This window comes from Trichosurus vulpecula, chromosome 5 (assembly GCF_011100635.1).
Source record: "Trichosurus vulpecula isolate mTriVul1 chromosome 5, mTriVul1.pri, whole genome shotgun sequence".
NCBI lineage: Eukaryota > Metazoa > Chordata > Mammalia > Diprotodontia > Phalangeridae > Trichosurus > Trichosurus vulpecula.
This window is the reverse complement of record NC_050577.1, coordinates 188,807,795-188,832,436: the sequence shown is the minus strand read 5'-3', so window position 1 is coordinate 188,832,436 and position 24,642 is coordinate 188,807,795. Positions and strand designations below refer to the sequence as shown.

Below are 24,642 nucleotides of genomic sequence, written 5' to 3'. Positions count from 1 at the left end.
AGTCTAAAGCCTGCACAATGTGTCACTTCCAGCGTGGATCTCTTTTATATGCACTTGCTCTAATCAAGCTGTTCTTTATCTTCTCTTGCCTGGCTTTGCTCCCATAGTCTATATGTTTCTTTTAAAAAAACAAGTAGGTTGATGATAAATAGTGAGGGTTGACAGGTGAACAGACAGAGACAGAGGGCTCTACAATGACAAAAGAAAGCAAGGAAAGCCTCTAGCACTTTGGATGGACCCCTTGTACTGCATGTATGAGAAAACATGGCCAATAGTTGTACAGGAGAGTAGGCATAAATAGATTACAACCTACATCATTGGAAGCTACTTCTAAACAAACGAGATCACAGATCTGTTTGTGTATTTGACTAACTTATGGAAACAGTCAATTGAAAATTGGAGGGGTTGTGGTCTGCTTTGGTGAGACAGTGTGTATACTGATGAAATCATAGACCTTTTGATATATTGACGGTACAAATATATCTTTCAGAATAGTGTTTAATTTGGTGTGTGATGTTTTCAAATACCCACAAAAGTTTTATATATAATTTTAAAAATTAAACAACAGCAATGACAAATTGTGCCTAATGAGAACAGTAAAATTAAAAAAAAGAACAAATCACAACTCGGCATTTACACTATTTCTAGCTTTTCCTTCATTATCCCTATCCTATAGCTCTTAAAAAATTACTTGTTTAGGGAAGCCTGGGAAGGTTTATATGAAGCTAAGCCTGGGACATGGTACACACTTATTGCATGTTTATTTGATTGATTGATTATTGCAAACTAAAGTGAGCAGAACCAGAAATATAATATTTCCAATGACTACAACAGCACAGATAGAAAAAAGCAACAACAAAGCAATTCAAACTTAAATGCTATAAAATTATAATGACCAAGCTTGACTTCCAAAAAGACCTATGAGAATGTATTTCTTTCTCTTCTTTAAAAAGGTGGGAGACTATGGGTGTGTTGACTAGTGTTACTGAACTGTTTTTTTCCCCTTCTTTTTTTATTCTTTGTTATAGGGAAGGGCTCTCTGGGGGAAGAAAAGGGATGTAATATATTATGAAATGTAGGTGATTTAAAATCCAGAATACTAATATTTTTATATGATACCTATTTACAAAAAATTCACATAGAACAAATTGATTTTAGATGCTATTAAGTTTTTTTCTTTTTATCAAAGCAAGAAAATTCATGGAGAAATATAACAGGAAAGATATTAGCACATTAGCAGTACATTTGGGGGAAAATTACATTTCAGTGCCAGCCACCTAGGGTTACTGTTTATAAGGCCAAAGTCTAGAGAAACTTTAAACCATGGTTCCTTAACAGATGGTACATTTGTGTTTTCTAATAAAATATCTTACCTGTATATAGTCATCATTTTAAAATAAGAGCTCTGCATCTTCTTTGATAGTCACTGAATCTGCCTCATTTGTATTATTTGTGCATTGCTGAAGTCCTTCCCAAATCACATCTTCATTTAGTTGGTTCATTGACCTTGACTGTGTTTGAATGGATTCATCTCCCTCTCTCATCTCTTTTCTTTCAACTCAGTGGCAATATACATGTTGGTTCTTGTTGGAGAAGAGAGGAAGACTGATTCATGAAGCCTAGGGTGAACTGGAACTAGTGTTCACTCTGGCAATATGCCCAGGACCTTGACATGCTGGACTTTCCTGTTTTCTAAACTGCTTCTGACTTTCGAATGAATGTTGAACTGTTAGAGATATCATGAAGAGACTCAGCCAGATTAAGGGCTAGAGATAAATATTGTCACTTTGTAGACTAGTTAAAACTTTTATCTGTTATGTCTTGTTTACAAATTATTAGAATAAACAATATTTGATGATTTGGTTAAACACATATATTGTTTATCAATATAATTTATATTATTTCTTCATATGTGTACTCTTTAATTCCTGGGAACTTCAAAGAACAAGATGTTAAATTTATAGGAGAAATTGTACTAGCTTTTAGACTAAATGTGAAAGTTATCCCCAAATGTGAGACTTTCTCAGATCTGTACTCTCTGTGTGGCCACCAGACAAATATGGTTGGTCACCTGTGGGATTTAAGGCTAGAGGAATAATTACCTTTCACTCTTATCTCCCACAGCCAGAAGAAAACATCTGCCTTTTGAATTTTGCAATGAAGGACAGAATTAAAACCCTACGGAGATCTCCACTGTTGTTCTGGCCAAAAAGAAAAAGGAGAAAAAACATAAATATGGAAGGCAGGGGAAAATATTTCCAGTTCAAATTAATGGCAAAGTGTTATGTCATAGAGAGTAAGGAGGGATCTTTGAAGTCATCTAGTCCAACCTCTACCTAAAGCATGAATCCCTTCTACATGCAAATGTAATTCACATTATTTGAGGGCAATAGACATAACTTTAAACAGACATTCATTCTTCACTTAAATAAATCAAGACAGACAAATGTTGGCTTAAAAAATACCATCAGTTTTGCTTGTTTATTTAAATAAAAGTCATATAATTGTTATTTTTTACTTTTTGGGGGTAGAAAAGATCACTAAGCAACAGTTTGACCAAGAGCACCTTTTGAATGATAATTAACTTGCTATTTTTTTTTCTGTTTTATGTTACCATAAATATTCATGACACATTTCCTATCAAATTGTAAGTTCTTCAGAAAACACTGTTATCAGTATAAGAAGAACATGAATCAGACAGATAAAGCTAATTGGTTGGTATTTTTTTCTCCTTTATTTTAAATAAAGCTGTTGGAGGTTCCTAGGGTAATGAAGAGCTTTGTTGTTATGACAACTGCTTATTCCTTTCCCTTTGAATAAGCTTGTGATGGGTTAGGCAAATCATCAGGAATAATTAAAACAAATGATAAGTGAAGACACCTCTACTTAGAGAAACAGGACCATCAAAAAAATTTCACTTTTTTTCTTTTCTGGCTTTAGGATGGAATCTACATAACAAGAAATTAATATCATCCGGCTTAAAAATAGACATTAGGATAAAAGGTTTCTTTAAACAGGAATCTCATAGCTTTCAATAGGGTCAGAAGTTCTTCCTGGAATCAGTTAATCCCATGATTATCTCCCATTTTGCACACTATATTTAAAAGCCACTGGAACTGTGCAGATGGTGGTCAGCCAGGGGAACCAAGCACACTGTGGGATTGCTCAGGCAGCTCATTTAGCTTGGATGTTCTTATTTTCATCAGGGAATAGGAAAGTTGCCCTTCAATTTTATTTCCATAAATATATTCCCATATACTTGATTATGGTCATTTCCAGAAGGAGAAGGTATTTTGTATAATACGAAATAGCACCAGATTCTCACAAAATGGCTTCCTCCTCTAATAGCCTTCCTTACTAGCCTCTTCAACATGTATCCTTTTCTGACCTGCCTAATTGGTGGGCTAAGGGGAACAAATTTCCCCCATTATAACTCTATTTTCTTGTTTTACCTTTAATTCTCTCTCTTGCTTATTTTAAACCATGTTAGAACAACAAACAAACAAATCCAGAATATGTTTTTAGTCAATTGATAAGTGTACAGGAGTGAATAGTTAATGTCCTCTGTCATCCTGATAATATTGTGTTGTTCTTTTATACAGGATTTGACTCACCATGAGTAGGATATAAATTTTAAAATGCTCTTCTGCAAATGAAGGCATAGTGGGGCTGGATGTAGTCAGGATTATGGTCAATGGTCATGGAAAAGAGCAAAGTCAAATAGGGAATTTTACTAGCAATATGGAATCTTACTAGCAATGGTTTTCCAAAATGCCAAGTTGAACTGACACAAGCATCTCCTAGCAGAGTGCATTGCCTTCACAATCTGTTTTAACATCTCCAGTGCTTTCTGATTGATGACTTAACCTTTGTTAAACCTGAAAGTTTGGTTGAAGGAGGCAAACAAGCTAGGTGATAGAAAAATCCATGTTGTTTATTATTTTCCCTTAAAGCATAGCTAAGCTAGCTTACTTGTACATACAAGGAGTCAGAGCATAAGCTCTGGCTGTCTGAACAAAGGAATGAGAAAACTTATATACTTATTTTAGCAGACCCAGCCTGTATTACCTCACTTTTATGACCCTCATGTATGTTTCACCATGATACAAGAAGAGGATTTTCCTTAATGGAATAGGTTTGTAAAGACAAGAGTGTTGACAAAGGTCAGTTAAAGTATATACCCGTAGAATATTAAGTGAGGTGGTCTTCTTGGGATTAGGGTCTCATCCCTTAATGGCTAACAGGGGAAAGAATATCCTTAGGTCAGTCTGATCTGGCCTTGTTGACAGAGGTAGGGGTATTTCCTGAGCAAACTTTAGGGAGCAAAGAAGCCCAGGTCCTGGATCTTCTTCCAGTTACTCATTAATTCAGGCTCTGGGTCTGGTTGAAATTAAAAATGATATAAAATGGTATAAAATGTTCTACACCTTTAAAGGCTCAAATCTGTCAGTGTTTACCATGGAAGGATGATGGAATCATAAGAATAAGAGCTGGAAGGGATATGAGAGATCATCTAGTCAAATGTCCTCATTTTTTTTCAAAGGAGACTTAGATAACCCCCCGCCCCAGGCACAGTGACTTGCCCAAGGTAACACAGGTAGGAAGCAGGAGAAGTATGATTTAAACCAAGGTCTTCTTACTCTCAATCAGTCATGCCATTATGCCTTCTGACTCTCAGGATGAAAGAACTGCTTTGAATTGAACAGAGAACACTGGACTCAGAGAACACTTTCATAAAGGGGTGCTTCAGTGAGACTGGCAAAAGCTGAAGGTCTTCAGAAGCTAAAAGATATTGAGAAGTAAAGGGAAAGCCTTCAGATACAAAATAAAAATACTTGCCCTAAAAAGGGTGAAAGACTTATAAATACCTTAATTTCATCTGGTGAGGACAGAAAGACTAGAAACATATCTCCAGGGCATAGATTTAGATTTAATTCACACCGTTGTCCCTAGTCACTCATCTGCATAAGTTTGCCAAAGGAGGTTGAGAGGGGAAAAAGACTAACCACCCTAAGGAAATATAGTTTCATTTTATGGTCTGGAAGGGAATGTAGATCAAGGAAGAATTTATCTAAAGGATAGGCATGTCTACTCTCATCTCTTGCCTGGAGGTGACAGATAACCCTAGAGCTAAGTTTCTGAGAAAGTCAAAGGAAGAAGTTTCTTCTCGTTCTCATCTATGAATCATTGCACTAAATGAAAAAGTTTTCAATCACACAGTTGAAAAGAGTATGGTAATACTCCAGTTGGAGAGAGAACACTATACCTAAGCTAGCCAATGGTTTAAAGATGGAAGAAGGCTCCAGTGGCCCACTAAATAGTGAACCCAAGAAACTAGCAGATTAATCCATCCAACAGAGATACTAAAGATTCCTTAAGAGTCTAGTAGCAGAGAAGTCTTCCTGGCCTAGCCTGGAAATAGCTGCACAACAGCAGAGAGGCCTACCTGGTCATGTCCAGTAGCCACTACCCAGCAGTAGCATAGTCCATTCTAGCAGCCATGTAGCCTAGTGAGAAATTAGTTCTTGCCTGTCCAGCTGAGACACTATGTCCTAAGAGGAGCAACGCCAGGTGGGCTACCAGTCCAGCAGACTGACTTGTAGTTAGCTTTTCAACAGTCCTCTGAAGGGAGAAAAGACCCCAAATTCTGCAGTTCTAGGATTGTGAGTCGCTTTGGTCACTTTTGTTCACTACCATTATACTTTGGGTTCCTGCCTACTCTTTCCTCCCTCTGGACTCTGGGTAATTTTGTTAAAAGTGTTTCTCCATCCTTCCTTTTCACACACAATTCCCCCCCCCCACTTTGGAGGATAAGATATGTAATCACTCTTCTTGCTATTCCATTTGAGCCAATGCCTTTGCTAAAGACCTGAGTTTACTGGCTGATTGTTAAGGGGAGGCACACCAGTGAGGCTCATGAGCTGGTGTTTTGGAGAATAGACATCCACAGGGTTACCCTTAGGAATAAGAGTAGTCATAAATACCTCTTTGGGAAATCAACTATCCAGAAGTGGGTTTAGCTGGGCTTGTGGGCCCTAAGAGGGTATTAAAATAACCAATGGTTATCTCTCTTTTTTTCTCTCTCACACTTTTAAAACGTTGATGAAATCCTTTGCCTTGTTCCTCTTTAATAATTTATTGTTTTTAATTTGTGGAAGCCTCCTCGCATCTGGCATTCTTTGCAGCGGTGTGGAACTTTGAACATACTGTTCCACTCTGTCAATGGCAGTACTGAACACAGTGTCTGGCTTATGGTAGTTTATTGATAGATTGACAGTTTTTCCTCCAGTAATTGTTACAAGGGATAACTCAATAGGTAAGGGAAGAAAGAGGGATGTATTTAGAAATGAAGGTGATATGAGAACAAAATATTAATAAATTAAAAAAATAGAACTAAATATTAACATGAAGAGATCTGATAAAATTTCTCAGAAACTGGAAAATAAATGCGAATAGAATACTTGAAAGGCAAAAATACCAATATCACTTGCCGCAACTTATGGGACACCTAAGTATACCATACTTATAGGCAGTTCTTGCAAGCAAATTTTTATCATTTAGTGCATTATTATAAAAGGGAAAATAAGGGAATCATGTTTGTATCTAAGTGTACTAACAAAGCAACCAAGGACAAAAAAAGTAAACATAAGAGCAAAAAATGAAAGAAAATGGATTGGCAGAAGAGTTAAAACAAATCAACAAATCATTGGCAAATTTAGTTTTTAAAAAGATAAAAATCAAAGTCAGCAAGATTTTAAATGTAAGAGGAGAGATCACAACAAGCAAAAACAAATAAAAAATATTATGAGGAAATATTACACAGAAATACATTTTAACAGTCAATGAATTGTAAAGAAAAGAAGATCATAAAAAATTGTCAAAGTTGACATAGCAGTAAATGAATTATTTAAATACAACAATACCAGAAAAGAGATGATAATAATAATAATGACAATAATAATCAAATGATTATTCCACATAAAAAAATAAACAAAAACTTTTGCTTCAGATGATTTCAAAGTATATTTAAATTTTTTTCAAGAACACATAATCCATATTATATATCTATATAGTTCATAAATATAGATTCATCATTAGCCCATATCTTTTATGAAACTAATATGCTGATTTTAAAACCAGGTGAAGATCATGCTAACAAAGAAAATTATAAACCATTTTATACAATGAATTTGAGGCAAATGACTGAAAAAAGATATTAGAATCACTAACATTGGAAATGAAGAGGGAAAATATCATTAATTACAAATTATATTATAGCAAACCTAGAAAATTCAATCATGTCAAACAAAAATATTAACGGAGCTCATAAATCAATTCAGTGAAAAATCTGAGAAGCAGGATCAGTGGTGGTGGTGGTGGTGGTGGTGGTGGTGGTGGTGTAGGGGAGAAGAAAGTGCCTCACATAGAATAGCTGGTCAATTAATTTTTGTTAAAAGAAAGAATGAACGAATGAATAAATGGGTTAGTTAAGGACTTGTAGATGTTTATTAAGGGGACAAAAGATGAAGATTTACAAATACACTTTCTTAAAACTAAACCTTGTGAGTAAGGCTTCCATTAAGAGATTTTTCATTCATAATTTTTACTATTCCATGCTGAGTACTTCAATATTGTAGTAGATATGGTTCCCAAGAATATTTGATCTATAAAGATAGACTCTAAGTATAGGGACTTCCAGTATTTGTTTGCTCATTTCTTAATAGAGATTGAAAAAAAAAAGATCGGATTTATCCTAAAGAGAGAAAAGACTGAAATTGATTATGAAAACAGTAAAAATAAATCCCTGAACTACATCATAGCATTCAATCTTGAAGGCAGCATTTTGTGAAACAATTTAAGATTGGACAGCATTTCAAAGACAATTTTCCCACTGTAGTGATCTAACACAGAAATCCCTTCCTTTCTCACTGATGAAACAATGCACTGTGTGCATGTAGTAATGGTTGGGAAGAGCCAAGTGAGCCAACTTAGAACATTATCTTTGCTGTGTGTAATGAGGAATCCTGCAGCTAAGGAATGCTTAAAAAAATGGAAGACTGCTGTGCCTACCAGTACTGCTGAGAAGCAGATTTTTTTCTACATAAAGTGAAGAATAGGGCGAGTTTGAATAAAAGAGAAATAGAGACTAAGTTTACTGAGTAGCATAAAATGCTGGAAATGTGTGAACTGTCCTTCATTTTTCTTTGAATTCTGTTGTCTGCAGGCTTTGAAGACGACCTTTAATGAGGCTTAAGGAAAGAACCACATGCAGAAATAGTATGTCTGAAGGGTTTCTCCTCCTATTTTGAAAAAGTAAATATATTTCATGCATGTGAAAGAAAGGATTGTAGAGTGGTTTTGAGTGAAGTGCTATATTTATTGACAGAAAAGAAAACAGACCAGAACAGACCATAGCAATATTCATTCTAGTCTGGACCTATCCTACTCTGAGGGAAGAAAGAAAATTCACTCTCTATTGATATCCTCAGTTCTTCCTTGAGCTGCTGTTGAGCTAATCTGGATGTGGTCTGGTGGAAAGAGAGCTGAGCTTGGTTTCAAATATCACCTCTGTTACTACCCCAGTGTGAGACATTGGGCCAAAAAATTAACTTTTCTGGGCCTTTTGTTTCCTCATCTTGAGAATGAGAGGGTTAGACCATGGTTCCTTCCAACTCTGAATATTTTATCCTAAAAGATTGTGTTAGTGCTTTGGATCATACCCACTGGAAACTGTCCTGAAATACATCTGGGTGTTTTCTGTAATAAGAAACAAACCAGTTTATCAGGATCAACTTTTAAAGGAGGTAGAGTAGTTTTTTACTATGTGGAAAAGACATGAAGTAGCCCTAGAAGGCCCATATGCGAAATATTTCATGTATAATTAGAGTTTTACCACTGGATTCATTGCACTGTGCTCATTTAATTGAAACTTTTCTTGCCAATGTTATCAATGATCAAACTACCCATGTCCAATGGCTTTTTCATAGTCCTCATCTTCCTTGATCTTTCTGCAGTTTTGAATACTATTACCTTCTTTCTCCTCCTGGACACTTTCTCCTTGCTTGGCCTCACTGACACTGTGTTCTTCTTCTTCTTCCTCTCTGATCACTTTATCAATTTCTTTTACTGGAATTTGTCTGCCTTCTTGGCACATATTACTCTGGGTACTGTCACGGGCCTTCTTTCCTCTCTCTACACTCAACTTCGTGGTACCGTCAGTAGAGAAATGCAGTTTGGTGGTGGGGCTGTTTTTCTTTGTTTGTTTGATTTCGAGGCTGAGGTAATAAGTTCCATTTTGGACATATGAAATTTGACAAGCCTATTCACAATCCAGTTGGAGGTGTCTAACCGGCAGTTGATGATATGAGACTGGTGCTTAAGGGACAGATTAAAGCTGCATATATCTTGAAGTCATATGAAATGAGATGGTTATTGAGCTCACAGAAACTGATGAGATCACCAAGGTATGATTTGGAGAGAGAAGCAAAATTGGTACAGGGCAGGTACACTCAGAGGTACGCGTGCGCGCGCGTGTGTGTGTGTGTGTGTGTGTGTGTGTGTGAAGAGATGAATAAAAAGCAGGCTAAGGAGTGGTCGGGCATCTCCTTTACTGCTACTATTAAAAAAAAGTTACATATTTCCAAAGCCATATTCCAGATGATGTATTTCATCCCATCAATCTCAATAATACATATGCATATACATGAACATATACATGTGTATTACTGAGATCATTGTGCTGAAATTCATGATTATATATCTCTATGTGTTAATATATATGATGTATCTATAATAATACATGATCCATGGATTACAGATCATAATCATGGATTTTAATAATATATACATGTATGTGTATGTATATATATATATATATATATATATATATATATATATATATTTTGTGTATATGTATATATCCTTGCATTAGGATCTATAGTTTGCCTTATATATTACTTTGATGAAAAAACATTATTTTATTAACAACTTTCAACCAAAATTCAAATTTCTAATTCATAAAGCATTATTAAATCACTAATTTCCCTCTGATTACTGATTTGTGCCTCCTCCCTGCTGATATTGTGTAACAAGGTCAAGAAGAAGAATACATGTATTTAACTATTGAGACCCAAATTTTTGCCACCCTCTACACAGAACTACACAGCATATTGGCAGATGTGTGACTCTTGTCAAAGCCTAGAGCACTGGATCACACATTTGCCAGCATATGTATATTCTAGCACATTTCCAAATTTCCTTTAACACTTTTAAAAGCTGTCCCATGTTGTGACCTCAGGGTTCCAGGCCTTTAGGCCACATGTGAGATAAAATATAAACTCAAGGGATCTTGAGACTTTCCAATAGCTTTCATTTCTCCAGCTCAGTCTCCTGAAATGATGTAGGATTCTAGTATGATGTTCCAAGACTTAAATAATTCCTTCTCAGCAGGGCTTCTGAGAAGTCATTCATTCTTTCTTTATTCTTCTTAACTAATGAGAATAATTGAGTCCAGCTTTCTTTTCACAATATCCATTTATATTCCATTTTTACATTTTTGGCAATTAGTTGTTTCCTCAAAAAGTGATGTTTTCAAGAGACATTAAGACATCTCTGAGACCCAGGAGTGGTGGATTATTGCTTATAGTAATATCTAGGGAATGAGCAAACTTATGTTTTTGCTCTTTAACAACGTGGTATAATTAATGTTAACCAGACATCTTTTCTATGTCATTTTTATATGTTTACCAGATTGGTATTCAGTGACTCAATTAATGCTTTTCCACATCATTCTCCATTCTCCAACTATTGCCTTTCTCTCTTCTTTTAACAGAGTTGTGGAATATTATAACTGGAAGAGACATCTGAAGTCACCTAATTCAGAGTTTCTTAACTGTTGGGTCACTGACCTCTTTGGTAATCTGCTGAACCCATGGACCCTTTTTCGGAATAATATTTTTAAAGGCATAAAAATAAAATACATATAATTACAAAGGAAATCAATTAAAGTGAAATAAAGTTGTATTTTTCCCTCATCCAAATTCACAGAAATCAGGTTAAGAACCTCTGACCGAATCTAAACTGCCCATGTTATAGATGAGGAAACCGAGTCTTAGAAAGACTAAGTAACTTGCATAAAGGTAAGAGATAGCTGATGGTAGAACCAGAACTAGATCCTAAATGCCCTCTTTTTTCCCTTTTGTCTCAGGTAGTCGATATATTTTACAGCTGTTTACCAGATATGTGTCAGGAACACACTTTTATCTAAACTTCTTTGCTGTGTAGCTCTTGGAAGGCTTTGCAAATAGCAAAGGACAGTTTAAGATTGAGCAATGTGGAAGGCATTGTCAGTGACACTCATATCCACAGAAATTGCTTTTAATAGCATCATCTTTGAGGGGCAGTGATATGTCAAGGTACCTTTTAAAGACTCGATACTTGTGGAGTTTACACGCTAATACATTATGTGGGATTGATAGGTACCTAATACACAAAAATATATGTGTAAAAAGACAATAATTACAAACATATCTATAATTGTATTTCTTCTCTAAATAGGAAGGCATAGCTTTGGAAAGCCAAAAATGCCTGCTAATTTAAATGCCAGTTTTCAAAATAACACATGGATATGCTCATGAAATTAGTTTCCATCTGCAAGATGGGAATTCTGAGCTGAAGCCAACCTGGAGAGAAAGAGAGAGAGAGAGAGAGAGAGAGAGAGAGAGAGAGAGAGGCAGATGTGAGTTATTCTGGAAATTTGTTTGCAGATGACTTCTTGTTACAATTATACAGGGTGAAGCATAGACCAAAAGCTGTAGTTCACAACTACTGATATCTAAATCTGCTTCAAAGTGCCTTGAGCACATTCTCTTAAAAACCACTGAGCCAATTATTTCAATGAATATTGATGGATGCATCAAATAGGCAGTGTAGAATAGTTAAAAGAGTGAGCTGTCCTTGAACCCTGGAAGATCTAAGTTCAAAACTTGCCTACGTCACATACAGGCTGTGTGACTGAGCAACTCTATTTTCCCTTTGGTGCTCTAAAAAGTCTCCTAAGCCTTTAAAGTTGCAGACAAGCTGCAGGTGACAACCCGCATTGGAAGAGGTGGTTTCCATACCATGGAGTTTCCTATAGCAATGAAATCACAGGACCATCTGGACGATTTCTATTATGGATGTTATAGATTCACATTCACCAAATCTATATGTATTCTCCTTCATTAAATTCTATGCTCTGTTAGAGAGGGTCTATAATACACAGTGCAGAACTGTTCTTAAATTCGTTTTGAATGTACTCTATTTACAATGAGATAATATTTGAGAAGTGCCTAATACGGTGTCTGGCACACAGTAGGTGCTTAATAGTTGTTTTTTCCCTTTTTTTCCTCCCCTGTATATGTGATACTAGTGAAATACTAGTATTTCTGTGACTCTGTCAACTATTTCCCCATGTAGAATTAATTCAATAAAAATTTATATTATAGACATGAAATCTCCTTCCTTCCACTCACCATACTTTATTTTTGCTTGTTTTAAATCAAGCTCTAACTTCTTTATAAAGCTTTCTTAAATTTACTCTATTTATTGTATTGTTATGAACACACATAGAAAACCAAAAAAGTGAAGATAAGAAGGGACTATTATGATTATAGAGTTCATCCAGAGGAAGCTAAGTGACTCAGTAGTTAGAGCACTGGACCTGGAGTCAGGGAAATCTGAGTTTAAATCCAGGCTCTCTGTGACCCTTCCTAAGTCACTTAACATCTGTTTGCCTCAGTTTCCTCAAATGAGGGGGATAATAAAACCATCTACCTCCCAGGTTTGTTGTTGCAAGGGTCAAACGAGATAATATTCATAAGGCACTTTGCAACCCTTAATGTGGTTAATAATATTAGGTGTTATTATTATTGAGCCCCGATTGTAGAATGACTAACAGAAGTTGATGTAGGCATTAAGTAGAAGAACTGGTATTCAAACTCAGGCCATTTGACTATAAATATATGTAACTGCTATAGATTATATGCTTGGTAGTCTCATCTGGTCACTCTCAGTTGTCTAGACTTTAGTTAAAATGCTTCAGCCGACCCTCCTGGTTCAGGCCCACTCAATACATACTGATCAGAAGGTTGAGAAGGAGAAGGTTGTATGGGAGAAGGATCTGATGAAGGAAAAAGAGAAGAAGAAATTTAAAGAGGGATTTATAGGATTTTGGACATATGAATAAGGCCAAAGATTGAATTTGGGGAAAGGAAATAGAAAGCTTGAGCATCAATCAAAGGAAAAGGAGAATGGTTTGAGCTGAATAAAGGGGAAGACTCAAGTTGAAGGAGAAGGATGAGAAGAGGACTCTAGTAGAAAGACCTAAGGAAGAAGTGAAGGAGGAGTGGAAAGAGGAGGCAAAGAAAGGCCTTGAGCTGATAAGATGGAGGAGGAAAAGGAGGCACAACAGCAGAAAAGGAGAATGAAGCTGGAAAACAAAGTAAGCAAGACAATGCATGATAGTAGTTAGACTTCCCACAAGAGGGCTTTAGGGAAAAGCTATTAGTAAATGACAAATCATAAGCTATCTCACTTTCATCAAGCATGGAAAGCAGGAGTAATTTTGCTGTGACCTGCAGAGAGCATGTGATGTCTGCATTTCTTTCATTGTCCACTGATAGGTTCATGTTCAAAGGACAGGTTAACCTCACTTCTAGAAGGGAAAGAAAGAGGTCTTTGGAAACACAACTCGAGTATCCAGGTAATCTGAGAAAATTGTATTCTTTGAAAAAAAATGTAGAATTTCAATCTTAATACAAAGGAGAAGGACCTGAAGGGGCAAAGAGATTCTCTTGCTATTCTTCTCCCCATTTTGTGTGTCATCGGCAACTGTAACACCAGCGCTCTTTAATTTCATGTTCAACATTGAGAGAAAATGGAGCTCTCGAGGTCATTGAAAAGCTAATAAAAGGAGGCATACTTTGCTCTTAACACTCTGAGAGTGTGTGACAGTAGTACTTACCTTCTCTGGACATGTTGCCCCTCTAATGCATGTGGAAACGTGTCTGGTCATCAGGGCAGAATATGGTGAAGGACATGGTGGGTTGTTGTGTCTTCAGAAATCCATCAAGTCCAAGGGGCATTGACTGTTGGGACTGGGACTTTTTATACCTTTAGACGGGGATGTGCTAGTAAGAACACATTTTATAATTTATTCTACAGGGGAAAATGTTGGCAAGACACACTTTCAAGTTTAATCTGCACCGTTTTCATTTTCTCCCTCACTTTCTTAAATCCAGACAATCAACAAAACAACAAAACCGGCCCTGATTTGGAACATTTACTGATTTCTGAGTTGTAAATGTTCACACTGAAAACTAAATAACCTGCTCTCTGGGCCAGTAGGAGCTGGCTTCAGCACACTCCTGCCTGTAGGTATGCAATAAGCTACATCAGAAAACCCATAGCCATTCAGCTCTCTGGGACTGCTTTGTTTCTTTTTTGAGGAAACATTCTTCTGGGAAAAAGGACTGAAGAGGGGCTGTGGCCTACCCCATGTTGTGGGTAAGGGGAAAGAAGCTGCCTCAGGGAAACACGGGTAAATATTCGTGCTATCACATTGTGCTAAGAAGTTGGATGATGACGATGTGATACAGAGGAGAAAAGAAAAAAAGACAGACATAAATAAAAGATATGTGATTCTTTCCAAAGAGGAGAGAGCTGCCCCCCTTCAGGAAGAAGCAGCTGCTTGTTCTCCAGGGAATAATGATCTCTTTCTACAGGTATTGTCAGGTGAGAGATCATCCAGGAAGTGTCAGTTAAGCCGGATCCCAGCAGGCTAGTCAGAACAGAAGTGCGGACAGAACCAGAGGGTTACACATTGAAACAAGGCCAACGTAGCACCTGAGCAAAAGTGCCAAGAGAGTTGTCATCACTGTGATCTCTGACACCCTTCTGGGGTTTATCAGGGCAACATCAGGGGAAAGAACCAACTCCTGAGTGAGAGTCATGCAAAGATGACAAAGAGACCAACTGAGACTTGAACCTGCAGTAGACCACCTGAAGGTGGACATATAAACCAGGAATTAAAGCAGAAATGTGAGGCCTAATGCTAACAAATGGGATTAGATTGGCAGTGACAGTGATAGCAACAGGGGCATTCAGATTATTGGGGACTAGGCTGAACTTGGCTTACCTAACCCATCCAAGAGAGCAAGAGAGGATTCCCATTTCAAACACAAAGAAGAAATTTTATCAGGTAAGAGAAGCTGAAGAGGCAGACTTAGAAGAAAAGAATAATTCCACAATCACAAGGAAAGCCTCAGAGGAAAACAAAAATGCTTGACCACAGGTACAACAAGAGCGATAAGGAGAAATTAAGCAAGAGGTAATAGCAAAATTGCAAGTGAAATTAAAGCTCAGGAAAAAGAAACAACTGAGAGAACAGACAATTTAGAGAAAAGGGGCATAAGAAGTTAGTGATTTAAGGGAATTAAAGGAGTCAGAATAGGAGCCAGGCCAGGATAAAAAAATTGAATTAACATTATATGTACTGAACCCTATGTTCCCTTGTAAATTAATCTGTTAACCTCTCTCTCTCTCTCTCTCTCTCTCTCTCTCTCTCTCTCTCTCTCTCTTTTTCTGACTCTCTCTCTTTCTCTCTCTTTGTTTTTTCTTTCCTCCCTGCCTTCCCTCCCTCTCTCATCACTAGTAAGTGTCACTGTGAGTAAAATTTTGCTGTATTAGGGTTTTCCCTCCATAAGAACGTGGGAGGTGTTGAAAAATTACAAAGAACAAGCATGGATCCAAAGAAGAGATGAGAACATGTCACCACCCCAGTACTTTGCAAACATTGGAGTTCATTTATGGAATATTGAATAATATATTTTCAGAGCTGTTCCATCTATTCATTAATTTGGATGACTTTTTTCCTCTTATTTTTTTCTTTAAAAATAATATTTGTTATTTGGGATGACTCTTTGGAAGGGGAAAGGTTGGTTGGTTGTTGTTCTTAGTTCTCAAAGAGGACCAAATTGACATCACATCGGTGTGGGATTCTCTAAATTTGCTCATCTCACATTTCTTTTGAGCTACTTCAATTTTGTTTCACTCATAGAGCACAGAACCTTCTCTTATGAAGGCACACCATGATGAATGACTCTGTGCCAGCATCTCCCATGTTATATTATCAATTCCAAAGTTTTTAAGAGAGACCTTGAGAGTGTCCTTGTATTGATTCTTCTGACCACCATGTGAGTGCTTGCCCTGGGTGAGTTCTCCATAACATAGTCTTTTTGACTACAGTATATCCCTGGAAAGTATACTACCAAGCTAAGTGAACTTATTCACAGCATTCAAAGCTTCTCCATTTGCTGTAATTAATGGTTCCACATATGGATGGTGTGGTGGTGGCTGATGGAGCACCTCTGTTTTCTTGGTGTTAATTGTTAGGCCAAAATTAGCACAAGCAGCAAAGAATGGATCCATACTTTGCTGTATTGTAGCTTCAGAGGTTGCATTGAGTGCACAATCATCTACAAACAGAAAATCATGCACCAACTCTCCCTCCATTCTTGTCTTGGCTTGTAGGCTTTTCGAGTCATTGCTGGCAAGATTCTTGCCAGAGTCCTCTTTAATAGGCTGGAAGATGGTCATCTGCTTGAGAGCCAGTGTGGCTTCAAAAATGGCAGAGGAACAGTTGATTTTGTGTTTGCTGCCCGACAGCTCCAGGAGAAATGCCAGGAGCAGGACAGAGTACACAATATTTGTAGATCTGACCAAGGCCTTTGATACTGTGAGTTGTGAGGGCTTATGGAAAATTATGTCAAAATTTGGTTGCCAATTCTCCTGTTTATTCTCCAAGGGGCCAGGCCGAGGAGTTGGCCTGCTAGGGCTGCAGAAGCAGCAGCGGGGATAGGGAAGAGGGGAAGGCAGGGAGCCAGGGTGCCAAACAGGCTGAGAGGCCTCTGCTGGAACCCCCCACTCCCACCCCTCAATCAGCAGCCACCCCTCCTTCCTACTCCTTTCCACCAGCACCTCAGCAGAGCACCCCCTGGAAGAATCCCTGTATGGTGATGAACTGAGGTTTGGGCCCTGCAACAGCCATAGCAGCCCCACCACCTGTAGGTCTGGCCAGGGTGGAGAAGACTGAGAAAAGAGGATGTTGCAGCTGTTTTCCTGCCTCTTCTAAAACCTTATTTCCCACTGAAAGTCTGATCCAAGGTGTGTTGTTTCTGGAATGGATCCAGCATCTGTCAAGGGGAGGGCCAGTGGAGAAGGCCCTAAACCCTGGGCCAGAGGCAGGCCCCATCACCTTTTCAACTTGGAGCTCCGAATTGACAGTGTTGGCACTGGACCCTACAGGACAATGGCTGCTGCCCATGATATCCCCATGAAGGCAGCTTCAAAGTAATGCTAGACTGTGCCTCACCCTCTAGTTTCATTAGGGAAATGGAAGTAACTGGAGACATCTGTACTGAACCCAGCCTAGGGTAACCTCCTTGGCTGATCCCCAAGGAATCTTGAGACTAGAGACTTTGACCAGGGCTTTCTTCCCTGATTAACCCTTTCCAGATGCCTGCTGTCCCCAGGATTGCTGATCATAAGCATGCAGTTGGTATAGGCCCCACAGGACAATGGCTGCCCAGCTAGAACACGTACTGTCCCCTGATGTCCCCATGATGGCAGCTTCAAAGAACATAATGATAGACTGTGCCTCACCGCCCCCCCCCCTCCCGCCAGTTTCACTAGAGAAATGGAAGTAACTGAAGACATCAGGGACATCTGTATGGAGCCTAGCCTGGGGCAACCTCCTTGGCTGAGAAACTTTGACCAGGGCCTTCTTTCCTGATTAACCCTTTCCAGATGCCTACTGTTCCCAGGAGGGCTGACTGTAAGCATGGTGTTGGCACAGGGCCCTACAGAACAATGGCTGCTGCCCAGCTAGAACCTGAACTGTCCCCTGATGTCCCCATGATGGCAGTACATAATGCTAGACTGTGCCTCACTCCCCAGTTTTACTAGGGCAATGGAAGTACGTGGAGGCATCTTTACTGAGCCCAGCCTAGGGCGACCTCCTTGGCTGGTGCTGAAGGAATCCTAAGACTAGAGACTCTGACCAGGGCCTTCTTCCCTGATTAACCCTTTCCAGATGCCTGATCCAAAGCCCAGAACACCTCCATCCCCACTTGCAGGTGAGAACAGTGACAGTTCATCCTATTGGACTCTACCTCATGGTCAATATGAGACAGCAACCCCCCCTCAAAAATTGAGGACAGAAATTTGGACTCCCCTGTAGCCTTGGTTGCCACTCTCAGATTTGTGCCATTTCCCAAGCAGAAGAGGTTGGAAAGACAGTGACCTTCTGGATCCCTCCCCTTCATGAGGCCAGCACAGAGGGAGGACTTGGCCGCTCCCTTGGCAGCCCTCACTCTGTATCCCTTTAATGCCTGCTTCATCTTGGGTGCTGTTTGGTCTTATGTATGTTGTCCCCCAGCTCCCATCTGGCATTGTCAGCATCTGGTCAGAATGGATGGCCCTGACCTGCAGAATTTCGCCTCTCCTTAAGAGGACCAAGCATAGGGCTTGTTAGGTCCACTTGAAAAGACTCTAAGACTGACCTAAAGGTGAGAGGCCAGGCTCCCTGATACCTCTCAATACACAGCTGAAACCTGGGTCCCTTTTCTCACTGGGCCGCTACTGTAAGCTGCCTGAGAAGTGGTGTCCAGAGTCTCTCCTCCTCTGCTCCTTCCAACACTAACTGTGGTCTGGGCCCCAGCATCTAAGAAGAAAATGTGACTCTTGACCTTTAATGACAAGTACAAGAAGCTTGCCTCCTTTCCTTTGGCTGCTTTCATAGCACTAACTCCTTATCTCCTATGAACCTTATATGAAAATGGAACATGCAAATAAAGCATTCCTTTCTCAGGAAAAAAAATTGGTTGCCTGGAGAAGTTCATCAGCATTGTTTGTCAATTTTACAACAGCATGCTTGCCTGGGTTCTGGATAATGGATGATGCTCTTGTGCTTTCCCAGTCACTGATGGAGAGAAGCAAGGCTGTGTGCTTGCCCCCATGATGTTTTCAGCCGTGTTGTCAAAAGCCTTCAGTGAGGACAAACTTGGCATCCAGGTGTAAGATAAATTGTAAAACATAAAGTTCAGTTTCCACACAGATGTAGCCATAGGGCCCCTCTTGTGAAACGAGTTTCCATACAGAGGGTCCCAACCTTGTGACAAGCTGAGGGTTGCTGAGATAAGAAAAAAAAACTTGAATACTCAGCAACGTATGGGGGGGGGGGATTGGTCAGAAACTTTAGTCTGCAACAATTTAGCAACTGTTTGGTAACTAAAATGGGCATATAGGGAATGATGTAACAGGGGAGGATCAGGACCAACCTTAGGACCAATCCTGATCCAGAGGAGAGGGGTTACTACTAATCTGATGTAGAGGGGAGGGGTTGCACTAACCCTATAAAGCTTGCTCTTGCTTTTGTACCCAGTACACTCTTCCTTTCTGAAGAGTTGTGCCTGCCTCTCTGGAGAAGTGAAGGGGGAAACCCTTCAGTCTCTTGAATAAAAAACACTTGAGACTCCAACTTTGGAATTGAGTCTGGGGTCTTCTTTATATCAAAAGTCAGCAGTTGCACTAATGGAAGGGGAAAGGAGAGTGATGATGAAAGAAATTTCGATGATACAAAAAACAAAATATGTCACTGAAAATTTATTTTAAGAAAAGAATGTAGGAGGCCAGATTCTTTCTAAACCTCAAATTTTTTCTCCCACTATGTGGCTCCGGAGGTGTGATTTTCCTTTGGCCCACACCTCTATCCCTCCCCTTACTCAGAGAATAAATAGTCCCTGAGGCACCTCATTTTAAACAACATGTGAAAGGTCTAAAAAATGACTGTGCTTATTTTAGGGCAAAGGTAGGAAAAACCTTCCATCCAGTTTGCTTCTCTCCTTTTAGAAGTTTATCAAAATGAGTAATAATCATGAAATCCATAAATATGTCTCAGGATTACATTTTGGAACCCTTCTGTTCCAGAGGAAATCCTAATGTTTCAGATCAAGACAGTGTGATTTATGCAGCCCGCCTACAAGTATAGAAATTTACATAAATGCTTTAGTAAATGAAGCACACTTACGGTAAAGCTCTCACTAAAATGGCAAATCAAACTATATTGTCTATTGTTTCAATAAAAACCTAAGGTTGGACAGCCCTGTTTTAGATGGAGGTTACACTCCTAAGCCAGTTAGGCTTGTGCATGTCAATCAAGGTAATCACTGGTGTCTTCCATGTTACTTCCCACTTGCATACAATTAATACACAGGTATATATCACAAAACTGTTATGATCAATCATAGGTTTTTTTTTAAATATGAAACTAAATGAGGAATTAGAGAGAACAGTCTCTATGAAGCACCTGTTAGCAAGAGGCCCTGAAGAAAAATGGGGAGAGGGGTAAAATTAAACTTTTTACTGCTTTTCAGTGGTTCTTGAAAGAATGGTTACAAATACTAGCTTCATTCTTTTTGAATCAACCTTAGACAGAATCTTTGTAATAAGTAGAACACTGTATGGGAAAAGATCTTGTCCTATCAGCACCCTATTGTTAGGCTATTCGAAGCATTCATATTCATATTGCTAGTACTCCACTCACTCAGCCAATTATTCTCCCTTCTCAGTTTCTGTCTCCTCTTCCTCCTTTGTTAAGGACTCATTCAAAGATTCTTGGAGTAAAAATATCAAAGAAGGAGAAAAAGAACCCATATCTACAGAAGTATTATAGTAGCTCTTTTGGTGGTGCCAAAGAATTGGAAACAAAGGGGATACCCATCAGTCGGGGAATGGTTGAACGAGTTATGGTGTATGATTAGGATGGAATACCATTGTGCTGTAAATGATGAAGGGGATGGTTTGAGACAAACCTGGGAAGACTAGTATGAACTGATGCAAAGTGAAGTGAGCAGAAGCAGAAGAACACTTTATACAATAATATAATAATAATAAACAACCTTAAAAGACTTAGGACCTTTGACTCAACACAACGATCAATCCACAGGACTCATGATGAAACATGCTCCTTACTTCCTGATAGCAGGCTTATAGATTCAGAGTAGGAATTGAAATATATCTCCTTTCTTCCCCCCTTTTCTTTCCTCTCTCCTTTCTTTTTTTTTTTTAAAGTTTAATTAAAAACAAACAACTCTTGGAGTAGCAAGTAATTGCCTTAGCCCAAAGCTGATGATAGCCTGAATCTCCCTGGGTGTAGGACATGCATGAGGCCAAAGCAATTCACATCTTTGGTGATTCAGGGCTTTGATACCTTTTCTTTCTCGAGTAGTATCGCAAAGTTTGTTATGAGGTGTAGTGTTTGTGAGGGACCAGTCACTCCACTGATGGCCTGCGCTGGTTCTTTGTAGGGCACAGGTAGGTGGCTCTGGTAGCTAGAGACACAGTGGATTGAATGCTGGGCCTGGAATCAGGAATATCCAAGTTCATATCTGTCCTCAGATACTTATCAGCTGTGAGACCCTGGTCAAGTCATTTAACCTTTGCCTCAGTTTTCTCATCTATAAAATGGAAATGATAATAGAACATACCTGCTAGCAGTGTTGTGAGAATAAGATGAGATAATATTTATAAAAGCACTTAACACAGTGTCTGGCACATAGTAGACCCCCTATAAATGCTTATTCTTTCCCCACTCTCCTATCCACTGCTAGACTAGGTCAAACAGATCATTAGGCTATAAAGCTGACTCCTTACTGGGTTTACCTGGGCTGGCCACACAATTTGTTTTGCTGCTGGATTGAATGGGGCACATTCCCCAACCTCAGGGCTACAGCTGCCCAGGCTAGGAATGGTTGGATTACTTTGCCAATAGATTCCTCTGAGAGTGGAACATCTTCACTGGGTGGATTGAGGTGCTGGGGTCCCTGTACCTACTTTTTGTAAGGGCAGCTGTGATGCTCACTGTGTGGGTCAGAGACCACTACTCACATTGAAAACAGACAGAGACCATTCTTGAGAGAGGGCGAAAAGGAATTTTATTGCTTTCTCATGAGAAAGGACTCCACCCAAGCAGGGCTCTTTAATTATGTTTTACATTTATTCGGTCTGAGTAAATGGGCATGTTCCCTGAACAGAGTACAGAAGAGTGCAAAGGACTCAGATGGATGCCAGTCCTTTTATAGACCCTACCTTCGAATCTCCTGCCAGGCTCTTCATTGGTCAGATACAACCCCCTGATTGCCTATGTCATGCCCTCCTCAAATGGCTTGTCTAAGCATGCATACAAGCCTCTGACCTTTCACCCGACCAACCTGAGGCCTGGTTTCTGCTAGATCAGAGCTCTGATTAGAAGTAGTTCCAATCAGTCACCTGACTTACATTCTGCTAAAGCTGGGGTGGGGGAGGGGGAGAGGGACACCTTCAACTCTGTGGAAACAAAACTATTCCCCCATCTCTTACACTCACTAACTTCAACCTTTGGCCAGGATGAATATTACAATGCTCTTTTCAGTAAGAGCAATGACAGCCTCAGATTCATAGAAGTTTCTCCTCCTTGACTGTCCTCTGAGATTTATCACCTCTAGCTTCTCCTGTTCCACAATCCTTTTGGTTTCATTGGTCATAGGATCTTAATTAGAGCTGGAAGGAACTTTAGAGATCATTGCATCCAATCCCTTCATTTTACAGATGAGGAAACTGAGGCACAGAGAGGTTAAGTGATTTTCCCCAGTCACATATCTAGTAAGTATCTGAGGCGGGACTTGAGCTCAGCTATTCCTAACTCTAATTTCTACACTCTATCCACAATGTCATTTTCTGCTTCTATCGCTAAGTGAAAGACATCACCATTATTTATGTAGAATTACACTGGGAGTTACACTTAATTTTTTTTCCAGCACCCCTAGAAGGTTTATTTCCCCTTATAACAGATACCCATGGGCCTCAGCCTCAGCTTGGAGCATGCAGTGCGGTTAAGAGATCTCTAAGCCCTTTAGAGGATGCAGATTGGGGGAGGAGGAAGGGGAGATGGGGAGGGGGGAAGGGCTCTTTCCCAGGGCAGGGGGTTTGGGACTCAGCTCTGGCACAACAGACAAGGAGGAGATGTATCTTTGTGGAGAAGGTAGGGCAGGGACTTTGTAGGGAGAGGGAGAGCAGCTTGGCAGCTCAGTCCAGAGCAATGGACTCCCAAACTCCCCCTCCATGGGGCTCCACTTCCTGCTTCTCTCATTTGCAGAGGTCAGTGGCCTGATTCTCTCCAATCCCCACTCCCGACCTGAGCAACCTCCAGGGCGCCTCACCTGACCAGGTGAAAAGTGAGCCAGCACGTGAAAAGGGGCTGGGCAGCCGCGATGGCAGTGGTCAGGTACATGCGCAGCTGGTTCCAGGCCCCTCTGACCAGGATGCCTTCAGCTGCCACTTCAGATAGGAATTTCAGTCGAAGGATCTGGATCATGACAATGAAGATGGCCACACAACACCAGCTAAGCACCAGGTAGTAGCCAGTCCTCCCTGAAAGCAGGCTGGTTACGATCCCACCAATCATCCCTACATACTTGTACCCCGAGAAGGCCAGCAGGTTGATGGTGGTGAGGTCTTTGTTGACAGTGACAAGGCAGAGGCTCAGCAGAATGGCCAGTACCTCCATTGTGAGCCAGGCCAGGGCTGAGCTAACCTGCAGACCCAGGAGGTCCAGGGAGAACCTGTCCTGAGTCCCCAGCGCTAGGCCAGCAGCCAGGATGTATATGATGAAGGCCATAGCTGGAATGTAGAGATCTGAGGCATTGATGTCTAACCTTGGGGCCGCAGGCATGTCCTGCTGGTACTGGACCTCCCAATCCTGGTGCAGGTAGGGAGACACCTAGAGCGCCAGTTTTTTCCCTACATATACAGTGTCCACAGCAAAGCAATACTTAAGCTTGGTGACAGGAATGAAGTGGTCAATATTCCTATCCACCAGCTCCTTGCCGTGGGCAGCCAGGCTGCTCCCATAGGCCACTGCCATATTGGACACAGGGTCAGCGAAGAAGGCTGGCTGTGAGGGAGAAGCATAGCCCAGGCCCCTGGGGGTGCGGTGGGCCAGATAGCTCCCAGGCCCATGGGTCGAGCTGGTGGCATGGAAGATCTGGTGGGGGTCCGCTAAGCTAGGCTCTGCCACAGGCACTCTCCTCTTCATGGGGTGCCTGGCTGGGCCGGATGCATTCTGGACCAGGAGAGCCAATCTGGCCTTGATGGACACCACAAAAAGGCTGGGAGTTACACTTTCTAGATTCCTGTTGGGTCTTAATATCTCTGTCCCATATAACCTTGACTCTTACCAAAGTCTAAATGGGTTATGCCCTTACAGTGGAACAAATGAAACTAAAACTTTTTTTAAAAGATGGTAAAAGGAAGAATGGGCAAGGTCTTCCATCATACTAAAAATGAATAGAACAAAGGAGAGAATAAAGCTTTTGTCTTCTAGAAATATTACCTTGTATTAGAGGTATATAGAGAACACAAAGGAAGAATGTGCAAGTCTGTAGGTAATAAAAGAGAGTAGATTAGATTTCAGAATAGAGAGAAAAAGAAATAAAGGAGAGGTGAAATAAATGAACACTTTTCAGAAAAGGATGTCAAAAATAAATTGTTATTCAAGTTAAGAGAGGA

At 39.9% G+C, this 24,642-nt stretch overlaps 1 pseudogene; it reads right to left on the bottom strand.

Moving 5' to 3' along the window:
• Nucleotides 1-23,290: 23,290 nt before the first annotated feature.
• Nucleotides 23,291-24,642, bottom strand: part of LOC118851141 — a 74,908-nt pseudogene continuing 73,556 nt past the window's right edge.